At 39.9% G+C, this 13396-nt stretch overlaps 1 protein-coding gene across 3 annotated transcripts in view; it reads right to left on the bottom strand.

Annotated features, from left to right (window-relative positions):
- Positions 1–13396, bottom strand: part of CDYL (chromodomain Y like) — a 180173-nt gene that overhangs the window by 18211 nt on the left and 148566 nt on the right. The window lies entirely within an intron of this gene.

The raw sequence follows: 13396 nt of genomic DNA, 5'->3' as shown, positions 1-13396 counted from the left end.
ACTTACCCAGGGTCGTGGTGGATTCTCCATCACTGACAATTTAAAAATCAGTATTGCACGTTTTCCTAAAAGATCTGTCCTTTATATGGGGATTGTTTTGGGGAAGTTCTATAGCCTGTGTGACACAGGAGATCAGCATAGATTATCACAATGGTCCCTGCTGGCCTTGGAATCTGAGAGTCTATGAAAATTTTAATTGGTGGAATTTCAAAGAATGCACATGAACAAGCCACCCAGAGAGTCACAGAAAGTATCAGTTTTCTACATTCCATGTTGTGAATGTAATATTGTCTAAATTAACATTTATGGGAGATGCAAAGAACATTATGAGAGATATTCATGTCCAGTAGATAAAGGACGGAGCTGACACACCTTTCAAGATCCATGGGTCCCACACGTACCTATCACAGCATGTGGTGTACCCTCATCCAGTGCACTAAATTTCCCATAACAACTATGTGGGTGAAACCAATCACTACATTCTTGCAGGAATTCACACAGAAAAATGATAAGACAAAAACATTGCATCACCCATGGGCAAACGCTTTTCACAAAACGATCACTCCATAGCTGATCCCTCAGTCCTCGTCCTCAAAGAAACCCTGCACAACACCTTAAAAGACAAGCCTTAGAGCTTGAGTTCATAACTTTGCTAAACACTAAAACTCATGGTCTTAATAAAGACACTGTGTTCATGACTTATTACAACAACCTTTAATCACTAACCTCCCTTTTTTGTTCTATGGCAGCAGAGGTGTTAATGGGCCAGTTCATTTCGATTGGTCTCTGGCAATACGTGTCAACGACTTATGCTAAACAATCTGTTCCACCTTTAGCTCACACTTTGAGTACTTTTCCCAGACCTGAAGAAGAGCTCTGTGTTGCTAGAAAGCACATCTCTTTCATCAACAGAAGGAGGTCCAATATATAGGTGTCGACTCCGTGCTCAGCACCTATCAGCCACAGCTGTTTGGTGGCTTGAGGAGGAGCTTGGAGGAGGGTGGAGAGTGATGGACGGGGACCTTGGGGAAGGGGTGGAGCGAGGACAGGGCCCCGGGGGAGCGAAGAGGCAGGGCAAGGGCAGGACTTGGGGCGGAGCACCCCCAGGGTAAACTGGAAGTTGGTGCCGGTGGTCCAATAAAAGATATTACCTCACCTACCTTGTCTCGCCAATAGATAAAGGGACATGTCTCAGTAGAGATTTGCATGTTGCCATCTGAAACTTGTGTAAAGCTGCAATTCAAATATGAAGAGCAGAAACACTGGAAAGGTGTACTACCAGCCGAACCACGGATCTGATTTTTTTCATACTTTCATGTTTAACAAAAGATGAGAGCCCATTTGTCAAATATTTAAAGATTAACTATAGCCCTGATCCCCCAATGGGATCCCCAGGACCCATAATTGTACATATTATAGCTTAAAGATAGCTAAAATGAAACTTACAGACAAGCCTTAATAAAAAACAAAACAAAACAAACAAAAAAAACCCAACAACAGTGGTGGATCTTGTTTAATTACTATAATTTCCCTTGGAATAATTCATCCTGTTTAGCTGAAGTAGCTACATGAGATATTTAAAAACTGTGACTAATGTATAGTGCTGTCACTTTAAAAGAGTATGTGTGGGAGACCTGTGGGTCCCATGAGGACATTATGTACATTTACCTAAATAGTTTGCTACACTATTACTGTAATTGGGATATTTACTTGTTATTTTTGGCCAGATTTGAATTAGGAACTACACTGCACTAATAAAAAGATCTTTCAAATAAAATAAACCTTGAGAGCGCATCAGTTTCTCTAACATTTACTTTGTTACTTTTCTTTTTCAAACAAACAGAACCCTTAAAAAAATAAATGTAGTACTTAGTATGTAATGCATTTGCAAAGAAAAGTACTTCTAATTAAAAACCCTATAAGATTATTAATTATGTAAATTGTCAATTCAATTGAAAGATTTTATTTTACTTTTTAATATCTTTTGTATCCTCTGAGTTATAGCATTAATAATCTACTGCTCTCTCTCTATAACAATTTGTATGGAGAAGATAAAGAGAATCCAAGGTTTTTCCACAGTCATTTAAAGGGAAGAGATTGAGAATGGTCCACAAACTGAATCCATTTTTTTTCCAAAGAGGATAGAGGGAGGAAAGTAATGTGGAAGATTGATGTTATTTTATGTTGTCATAGAAGATTCACATTTGTTCCTATATTTTCCAGTTTATCAAATTCTCTTTCACTTCAGCAGAATAAATAAAACTTAATAATGAATACTAAATGTGAAATTGCTTGTAGGAGTTCACATCAGATATTTTTCTCTTTTAAAAACACAACAGGATGATCATAGTTCTATAGAACAAGGGCTCTCAACCTTTTTCTTTCTGAGGGCCCCGCCACCATGTTATAAAAATTCAAAGGGAGTGGGGAGGAAGGACTCAGAGCTTCAGCCGCGGGGGGCCTCCGGGCTTCAGTGAGGGGAGTGAGTGTGTGTGTGTGTGCGCGCGTAGGGCGCCTCAGGGCTTCTGCCCTGTGGGACTCCAGTGCTCTGACATCCTACCCACAGGGTGCCAGTGCTCGGGGCTTCATCTGCAGGGTGCCAAGGCTCAGAGCTTCGGGCTTCATCTGCAGGGCACCACAGCTTGGGCTCTGAGGTTTCTGCCCTGGTCCTCAGCCAATCTAACACTGATCCTGCTTGGCAGACCCCCTGGGGTCCGCAGACTCGCAGTTGAGACCCGCTGCTAGAACACAGTATTCTGTTTTTCATTAGCAACTGAAGATGAAGTGGCATTAGCTTTTGCAATGGTTTGGTTTTCATTATGAAGGGTAAATCAATACAATTCAAATCACCTCTACTTTGAGACTTAGGAGGTCATGACAGAACAGCAAAACATTACAACATTCAGGAAAACTGTAGAGAACTTAGGTTTTTGCTCATAACTTATACTACTAAAGATGTCCTCTTGCATCAAATAATTGCTTTAGAGATTTTAGAGGCAATGAGATACTTAACATACACCCCCCCACCCCACAAAAAAACCTCCCAAACCTCAAGCCTTCTTTGTCAAGGTAGACCAAGATATAAAGGTCAAAGAGCAATTTCCCTGCTTATCGGACAACACACATGAGGAAGTGCACACATATATTACAGCACTGGATGGTAGGTATAGTTCAAAACCTCAGATAAAATACAACTGGGCAGCTACACTTAAATAGAAGGAGATCTATGGTTTAAATCAGTGGTTCTCAAACCTGGGGCTGCCGCTTGCACAGGGAAAGCCCCTGGCGAGCCGGGCCGGTTTGTTTACCTGCTGCGTCGACAGGTTCGGCCGATCGCGGCTCTCACTGGCCGCGGTTCGCCGCTCCAGGCCAATAGGGCTGCAGGAAGTGGCACGGGCTGAGGGATGTGCTGGCAGCCCTTCCCGCAGCCCCTATTGGCCTGGAGTGGTGAACCGTGGCTAGTGGGAGCCGTGATTGGCCGAACCTGCGGATGCGGCAGGTAAACAAACCGGCCCGGCCTGCCAGGGGCTTTCTCTGAACAAGCAGCGGCTCAAGTTTGAGAACCACTGGTTTAAATAGTCGTCCACTTTTAATCTCTGAAAAGCAAGCAAACATTCTGACTATATTAATGGACCAGGGCCACAGATTTGCTGACTTAAGAAAAAAGTGCGTATTTTTCTTGCAAGGAATTTCAGCCAATTTCTTTTAATCCAAAAATTACATTCATAGATCAAGAATACTGGATCAGTATCTATTAATACATGTTGGTTATAGGACCACCACAGCACATACTGGACCTTGACATTTAGTGTACAGTTTCTTGTGGCTTTTAGTCATAAAACTGAAGAAAAGAATTACAGAAATTCAATGTAAAGCAGTACATTATGTCAAGTAAAAATACACACGCATTAGTCAAGTTACACCACAGTCCTGAAGTAGTCTCAGATTTTTGTTACAACAAATGAGCATAAAAAAAATCAAACAAATATACCATGGACAAATCTTAGAATTGTATTTGCATAATTAACATGAGATGTCAGTCACTTAGTTCCAAGTAATTTAATACCATAATAATATTTAAACCACAAATTCTGAATTTGTTTTTCACCAAAAGGCAAACAGAAAGATATTCTCGCCATTTCAATTCTTTGAAAAATATATTAGAAAGCATTAAAAAAAAAAAAAAAGCTATGGTCCTCCACTAAAAATCAGGGCTTGAAATATTCATTTATCCAGGACCAGTATCAACGTATACAGAATTAAGTTTTCATTTAAAAAATTTCTAACCCTGATGGGTAATTGTAAAATGGAGTGTTGCTTCAGTGCTGTCTCTGCAGCTTAAAGCTTTGCAATGCAAAGGCAGAGTGAAATTAACAAGACTATCAGTTTCACAGCTACTGTTCAGAACTTGGCAGCAGCAAAGAACCTCCTAAGAATCACCATTTTCATTCAGCTGCTGCTGACAGAAAAACTATGAGCATCAGCAAAGCCAGGCACAGGTGTTATTCATGGTGAAAGATGACCCAAAATACAGAAGTTGGAAGGGGACAGAGTAGCAGAGATCTCTTCCCCATTCCTTGCTCTTATTTTTACCATAGCCAAGAAACTTTGAAGTAGGGACAAAAGAAAAAAACTCTCCCTTTGTGCTATCTATTGGGAGTGGCAATTGAAACACTTCAGATACACCGCGACATCGATATAACACGAATTTGGATATAACGCGGTAAAGCAGTGCTCTGGAGGGGTGGGGCTGCTCACTCTCATGGATCAAAGCAAGTTCAATATAACACGGTTTCATCTATAACGTGGTAAGATTTTTTGGCTCCCAAGGACACCGTTATATCGAGGTAGAGGTGTACCTGCTAGCCAGAGAGTGATACTGAACATAAGAACCAAAAGAGGATGCCATGACCGTGCTCAAGGTAAAATCCCAGGACTTTCGTCCTTCATACCAGCCACTGGAAGCCCCTCGACCTTGCTGGTGTGGTGCCATCCCCTTTCATATCCATCTCTTGCCTTGTAGGTTTACTTATATGGCTGGCTAGAGTCTAGTATTTTTCCCGTGATTAAAAGCAAATTAAGAATGTAATAGAGGACACGCATATAAATATACAGTAACACTGAGAGCCAATCAATCTTTTTTTTCCACACAGTAATTTTCAGTACATACATACTGCAGAAACTAAAACTAAAGGGAACTGAAACAATTAAATCTGAATAAGGATTTTGTTAATCAGATACCCTCTTTTTGAATAACTGAATTAAGAATCCAGGACAAACACCATCATCACTAAGCTTTTTAAAAAAACTATTTACACAAATATAACTATTTCTGCTTGAAACTTGTGCAGTATTACCATATATACTTGTCCACAAGCCAAATATTTTTGGTAAAAAAGTGAAGCAAAGAGCGGGGGTCGACTTATAAACGGGTCTACATCAAAATTTGATGATTTCAAACTCTATGGAATTATTGAATTGAATATCTAATACATTGTTGTTTTGTTTACCTGGAGCGTCCACCACAGGCATGGAGCCCCTCAGCTTCCTGTGGCCGCGGTTCGCCGTTCCCACTTCCCGCAGCTCCCATTGGCTGGGAACAGCAAACTGCGGCCACTAGGAGCTGAGGGGCTCCATGTCTGCGAACTCTCCAGGTAAACAAAACGTCCAGCCCACTAGCGGCTTACCCTAACGGGCCAGGAGCCAAAGTTTGCCAACCCCTGAAATATAGGGTCGGCTTATGAAAGGGTCGTATAGTTTATGCTATTTTTACCTATCCATCTTGTGGGGTCAGCTTATAAACAAACGGGCTAATGAACGAGTATATGCGGTACTTTTAAAGTAAAGAATCTTAGCTTTCCAATGACTGCAAGAAAATCCGAGAAACCTGTGTAACTTTAAAGATGGGCATGTTTAAGCACAGATCAGCAGTTTTCCAAAGAAACAGAAACTGAGTGGTAGGCATGAAGGGCAGTTGTGAAAGACTGATGTAAAAAAAATTCAGTGTTAAAAATAATCCTTGGATTTTATGTTAAATGATTGTTTTGGGGGAACACAAACAAAAACAATTCTCTGTCTATACTTGTATCATTTTACAGCCCGAGTATGTGAGACTCAAACACCCAGCTCTCCAACTCATGCTGCTGTTACTAATGCTCCTCTTCCTCCAAGAAAGTGTTCTTTTGCCCCAGACCCGCATGCATCACCAATCCACAATTTTACTCAGGTCACCATTAAACATTTTCCATTTTAGCCTTGGGTAACTAGATAATTACATGCTGGTATCTGAAATATTCCCTAGACCTAGTATACAGAATTGCGCAAGTACAGAGGTAACATGATCCAATCCCAGATTGGAAAGCATTATGTGTGACCACGGTGTGTACACGGTCCACTTTCTTTCTTCCTTTTCCTGTCTTATCTATGTAGACCGAAAGATCTTCAGGTCAGGGACTCTCTCTTACTAAGTGTTTATAAAGAGTTTAACCCAATGGGGCCCAATCTCAAAAGGTGCTATTGTAATGCAAATAAATAATACTATATCCCAGAGTCATCTTTCTGCCTATGCTTGCTTCAAAGTACTTGAATAAATTACAAAGTAAATACTTTTTTAAAATAGTGGAATATTTGAATAGGTTCTAAGAATTCGCTCAGCTGGTTCCACAAACCACTCAAAAATATATCAGAAGCTATCAATACCTTGCACTGCCTAAGAAACCTTCATTGTATGTCTGCAACATTTTTAGTTTAAGAAAGCCTCGTTATTTATAATGTTTAGTCTCCAAATGTAACAGTTTTCCTTTAATATGCCATTACAAAGCAACTTGTATAAGTGAAAACAAAATGAAATTACGTTTATATTGTATATTTTTTGGCAAAAATCAATGTTTTGTTCTGGAAGAGTGATCAGCAAAAGTTTGTCAGTCATGTGTGTAAATACAGTTTGTACTAATACGTGTATTGTTCCAGCATACTGATATTGGCATAGTGCACAAAATACCTATACTACCAGTAATATTCTGAAGGAACCGCATGTTAAAATACAGCCACCAAACAGAAGAGAAGCTTGAGATGTTCATCCCAATCACCTCTGTCAAAGACAACGCACAAAAATACTCCTTCAAATTATACAAAGCTGAATATTGTATTACCTTGTCAATCCACACTCAGTATAGCTTTCAGAAACAAGGTGTAAAGATGGGCAGCAAATGGATGTTTCCAAATTGTGTTGTCTCCTTCCTTAATTATATTTTTGAGAAAGTGTTTTTGTTTAAACCCTAATACATACCCTGGTCCCTCAGCCATTCTTTCTGCAAACATACCACCTAGAACCCCATACATTGGATTTGTCACAGAGTAAACGGGAACATTTTGTGAGAGCACTTTATAAAAATAGCAGCAATTCCTAAGTAAATATTACACAGTTAAGATAATCTTTCACTGGCTGGATGACTTAATTGGCCATTTCCATCTTAATTGCTATGGAATTGGTTTCCTCAGGAAACATTATGGAAATACACGCGACAGATTTCTTTTCTCTGTATGTTCTGTATGGGTCTGAAATTTAAACAACATTACTGTGGAATAAAGCGTTTTCCAAAGTCTATATTTTTATAAAGTATTACTTTTGGAACTGGGTGAAGACAAAGTGAACCTTCTTTTACACCTACACTTAGAAATATTCTCCAGGCAGAGAATTCTGATTCATGTCCTGCACCAATTTTTATTTCGACTCACATGCCATATTTAGAGTATTAGGTTCTGTATCAGGATGCAATACACTAGGGTACAGACTCAATGTACAGGTGGGAAATTACTTTCTCTCTGATTACATCACAGTATCCATATAATATGTTCACAATTTTAATGATAGCAGCATTATTGCTTGCCTTTGCTATCAGTATCTTGTAGCCTATACTGCTGCATTTGCTGTTTATTGTCATTCCTACTCAAAACAATAATGAGAGCTATGTGCATATTGTAGAAATAAAAACAGTCTATTTCCACACATTTCTCTGCTAGAAAGGAGGTTAACCAGAGCTTTCCTGAACACCCACAAGATAGTCATCTGGCAGAAGACATACATCATTTCCTCACTTTAAATTTAGATCAGAGTTTGGGCATTTTAAATTACATTGGTGGAAATAACAGAATTGAAACAGTTACATACTTTTTTGTTTTAATTAAATTACCATACAGTATATTAGACAGACACTTAGTAGTATTATGCCCATAAAAACAGCAGGACTGATAGTATTAACACAGTTTGAGAATGAAGTTCTTAAAAATTGACCTGGAATAATTTTACTAACTCAGAAATAGAATTCTACATTTTCATGAATAAGCTACTTAATGACTTCTCTACAAGTTATTTTACATGAAAAATAAACACACCTCTAAGAATTGTGCCTGCTAGATTATCAAAATGTACCAATCACTCATTGTACGATTCATTTATTTTCAAATTTTAAAGAGAAAATAAGTAGTCCAAATTGTTCAAACCAAAGACTTCTGCCCTTTACTAATGCCAGTAAGTCACGTAGGCAATTTTTCACCTCTCTTTTGCTAGGTTTAGACTTACTGTTTGGCAATTTAGCTGAAACAAGAGATTTAGAACAGACATGCCAAACCTGCGGAAAAAATGCAGAAATTGGGCTTGTTTTTGGCTTAATTGGCATGTGAGTTGCTTGTTGGCTAGTTTTTGGCTTGTAGCTTGTTGGCCTCCCCGTTTTTTTTTTTGGGGGGGGGGGGAAGGGAGATAGGCTCCTAGCAAGCAGGGACAAGGGGGGAAGAGAGTCAGGGGTGCACAGCAGGCCCACCACAGTCCCAAAGTGCACGCCGGGGGGAATCTAGTCACAAAGTGGTGGGGTTCTTAGGGACTGGCTTGTTTTGGCCTTGTTTTGAAATGGGATTAGCTTGATTTTTGGCTTATTGTGAAAGTCGAGGTGCTTATTTACCGCATGCAAGTTGGTAACTGTGATTTAGAACAACTATCAAAATACTATTGGATATTCCAAAAAAGAGTGTATAATCATTACAAGAAATCCCACCTGTATGTCACAGGTAAACACTTTTGGTCCATATCACAGTGTATTGTAAATACTTCTGACATTTGCTCTCCCAGGAACAAGAATTATACCAGGAGCTGTTTCTCATCATATGGATAAGATTTTAATATAGAGACTATGAGTGAGATTCTCATGGTTGCTCCAGCCTCTGGGTAAGAAGCAGTTGTAAAGTGGCTCTAAAAGCCCTAATGTGCCAGGGAGAGAATTGTAGTGGGTGTGGCAGAGGGTGGGAGGAATGGTAAGGGGTGGAACAGGCATCCCAGAAATGAAAATCTTTAGTTCCTTAGCATTCCCTTCCCCACCAATCCTTGGGCTGCTCAGCACAGATTCTCACTGTGTGTCAAGGACATCTTCTCTTCTGTTCACAGTTGCACACATATGCCTGTGGCTACTACACAAAAAAGAAATATTAAGAAAGTAATGAGTGTATTTTCAGCTATATTTTAATGTAATTTAGTAGCTGGAAACATAGGAGCAGCTAGCACTGTGTTACCAGCCAAGTCTCAGGAGATCAGAACCAGGGGCTCCATGGAGGACAGTTTAAGAATCTCTGCATTATGCAATTGTAGGATTTTTAACTTCCAGTTTCTGAGGCTAGAACTTTGATACATGCAAGCATCTGTTCCTTAAGGAACTCGAATAGTAAATTACTCTAAAATGGATGGCACCTATGGATTAACAGTATTTGTGGTAGATTCAGACTGACTGCGTTACTCTCTGTGTCCACAAGACTAGTAGGGATACACATTAAGAAACAAACAAACAAACAAAAAGATTTCAGTGCTAAAATAATGTAAAATTTAGAGAGAGATTTGGCAGTTAGGTCTAAAAGTTGAGTGGTAGTAGTTGTGATGAAATGTACCTCTATATTTACACCCTACATGCTATTGTAATAATTTTTGTACTAAATACACCTTCTGAGGTACCAATTGAAAACTAATATCTCACTGGTCAATATCAGCATGACAGCATGTGTATAGCAACATTATATGTAAAGTTATGAATTCCCCCAAATGATGATGGTCTTAATTTTACATATAAGTTATATATTGCTCCTCAGATAGCAAGAGGGGGAAGAGAGGAGACAAAAAAAATCTGCATTTCAGCAAACAGAGGTAAGAAGAAACAGCATGAAACCTCTTTCACTACCAGACACCATATCTCCTTTACTCTTTGAATAAACTTTGCTGAGGGGTTATCTTCAGGAAAATGCATCTCAAAGACCGAATGGACTATAAAGGTGAGGGGCAAAAACACCCCAGGAGCTCTCCACCTAAGAAGACAAAAGGAACAGCCTACGGATTTTGGGAGAAAATCCTGACCTGAAACTTGGTCAGCAATGTTACTGGGAACCTGGGGTAAGAATTTCACATTGACCCAAGTCTAGTTTGTTAAGTTTAGAAAGTGTTTTATCTTTATTTCTCTTGTAACCATTTCTGACTTTAATGCCCTATACTTGTACTCACTTAAAATCTATCTTTTTGTAGTTAATTAAGCTTGTTTTACTTTTTAATCAAAACTATTCCAGTGCTTTAAACTGTGGGTAACTCCATTTAGGGTAGAAAACTGTTGTATACTGATCCCCTTAGAGAGGCAACAAACCTAATATATCTGGACTATCCAGGACTGGGCTGGACAGTGCAGAAACACATTTTGGGGGGGGAACCTAGGACTGGGAGTGTGTTAGGATCACCCTGCAAGTAGTAATCAAGGCTGCTGGAAGCCAAAGTATGGCTGGTGTTTGCTGACATGATGCTGGGATCAGAGTTACTGGACCAGAGCTATTGCTATAGACAGACACACAGGGTGTGGCCTGAATGCTGTTTGTGAGGAGCCCAGGTTGGGAGTTACAGCAGCAAAGAATTGTGTCACCCCAAGTTGCAGGGCAGGTGGTAACACAGCCTCTCACTGGTCTGGATTGTACCCCAGAATATCAGAGTGGCTTAGTCTAAACAGGATTTATACACAGTTTGCTATTCTACATGATATTTACACTTTAAGCACTGGTGTAACAGTTTCAAGTGAATCTCAAATGTGCTGGCTGGGAACAGTCAAGGAAAGGTTAGTTTGTTGTTTTCTGCTTGCTTATTTCGGGCAAGGGAAATAGAAACAGTAAAGCCTATATATGAGTGCCAACAAAGCAGCTATGTGGCTAGAACTGACCAGGTTGGAGCAAGAACATAAAGACAAAGATTGTGAACACCAAAAGTGGCAAGCAGAGATGAGAGCCAAGGAGAGGGAGCCAGAAAGACAACAGCAGGAAGACTCACACCAGTGAGCGACGGAGCTGAAAGACGAAGAAGCCCTAAAAAAGGAAAAGGAGAGAGAGTATATTTTGGACACGAAGGCAAGGGCAAATCCCAGAGTTTCCAGTCGCTCCCTTCATACAAGGAACACTTAATTGTGACAAGTTGTGGCCTGCATAAAAGGAAACAAACTGTACTGAAGAATACTTTACCACTTTTGAAAGGCTATGTGAGGTTCAAAAGGTTCCAGAGGACAAGAAATTCCCAACACTGATTGCAAAACTCTCTGGTAAAGCTTTAAATGGATTTAATAAAATGCCAATTGAAGAGGCTTTGAAATATCCTGAATTTTAAAGAGCTGTTTTGCAAAGGTTTCAAATTACCCCTGAAGGCTGAAACGTAGAAATTGCAGGAAAAGTGTTGGCATGCGTCACAGTATGTCTACAAAATGTGTGACAATGAAAAAATGGGCAAAGGGGGCTAAGAACTATGACCGATTACTTTACCTTTTTGCTCAAGAACATTTCCTAAGTATATGTTCTGATGAGGTCAGAGATGCATTATGGGATAAATCTTTAAATTCTGTACAGAAAATGGCCATCCTGCCTGATTCCTTTGTGTAAGCCTGAATATCTAATGAGTGCAAGACACAGAAGGGGCACAAACCCAGTGTAAAGGGGGATCCCATTTTTACCCCCAGGAAGGAGGGTGCTGGGAGCCCAGGCACATATCTCCCCAGAATTCTGCTCCTAGAAATCTCTATCACAGACCTCCTGTGCAAGAAAATGGTCTAAGAAGGTGTGATGCTGTCTAAAGGGGAAGGTGACCGACTACTCTCACACTGTCACCACTTTTACAAAATTGTGATAAATCGTGTGTAAAGTATGCCTTGTGAGGTACTGGAAAGGTTGTAACCTGCTGAGTATTATTATCTGGTTATAATGTATATATCGACATTGGGTGTGGAATTATGAGATTTTGCAATATGTTTGTAATTCAAACATATTGTGAGTCTGAGAAATGCCCACAGGTTAGCTCTTCAAGGATAACAAAGGAACTGTAAACAAGAGCCCCTGCATGTCATGTCCAAAGATACCTCAAATGGCTCGTATGCAGAATGTGCAAGCAAAAATTTGCAATTCATATGAAGAACTGGTGGCAAAGTACGTACACCATGGGACTGCTTGCCCCCATGACAAAGCAAGGATTTTTCCAGCAAAAAGGATCATGATATAAAGAGGGAGAACAAAGGCCCTGGCTACCTCTTCCCTACCCCATCTCTGGACTGATGAATTCTGATGGGAAATTTTGAACGAAAGGACTGAGGTTCCCCAAAACTATTTGGGCAACCCAGATAGACTTTTAGAAAACTAGCAGATTTAACATCCCTGCTATCATTTTGGACTATCTACTTTGATCCAACTGTAATGTATTTTATTTGTTTTAACCTTTTAGTAACTCATCTCTTTTTCTTAGTTAATAAATCTTTAGTTAGTTTACTAAAGGATTGGCTACAGCATTGTCTTTGGTTTAAGGTCCTGAGAACCTGAGTAAGTGACTGCCCCCCTTGGGCTGGAAGAACTTAATGTGTGGTGATTTTTGGTTTTAATAACCTGTCATCACAGAAGTCCAGTTTGTCTGGGTGGTAAATATAGGCCAGAGTGTCTATGGGGATTGTCTGTCGCTCCATGTTAAGCTACTAGAGCTATCCAGAAGCACACATTTGTTGTTTGTTTGGTTAAATCTAATTATAAAATATACCACCAGAGTGGGGGAGTCTGCCCAGTTTTTTGATAGTCTGACCTGAGATTGGCCCTCTCCGCTATGATCCATACCAGGCATGGCGACAGAAGGTGCTTCTAGTATAACTTCACTGAGCACCTAAGAAATCATTGCCCTCAGCTAAAAAGAAATTAAGCCCACGTCTCATCCAGCCCAGACTGAAGCAACTGTCCTTAACACACAATCCCAAAAGGTACCTGCAGGTGCTCTATTGAATTTTGTGAGGTCTGACCCTGGGGAGTAGATATGGAATTTATTAAAATCACCAAGGTTAATTGCAAAAAACATATATGGTGGAGA

The sequence above is a fragment of the Mauremys reevesii genome, linkage group 2, assembly GCF_016161935.1.
Source record: "Mauremys reevesii isolate NIE-2019 linkage group 2, ASM1616193v1, whole genome shotgun sequence".
In the NCBI taxonomy this organism is placed as follows: domain Eukaryota; kingdom Metazoa; phylum Chordata; order Testudines; family Geoemydidae; genus Mauremys; species Mauremys reevesii.
The sequence above is the reverse complement of the archived record's forward strand: the minus strand, read 5'-3'. Positions and strand labels throughout refer to the sequence as shown.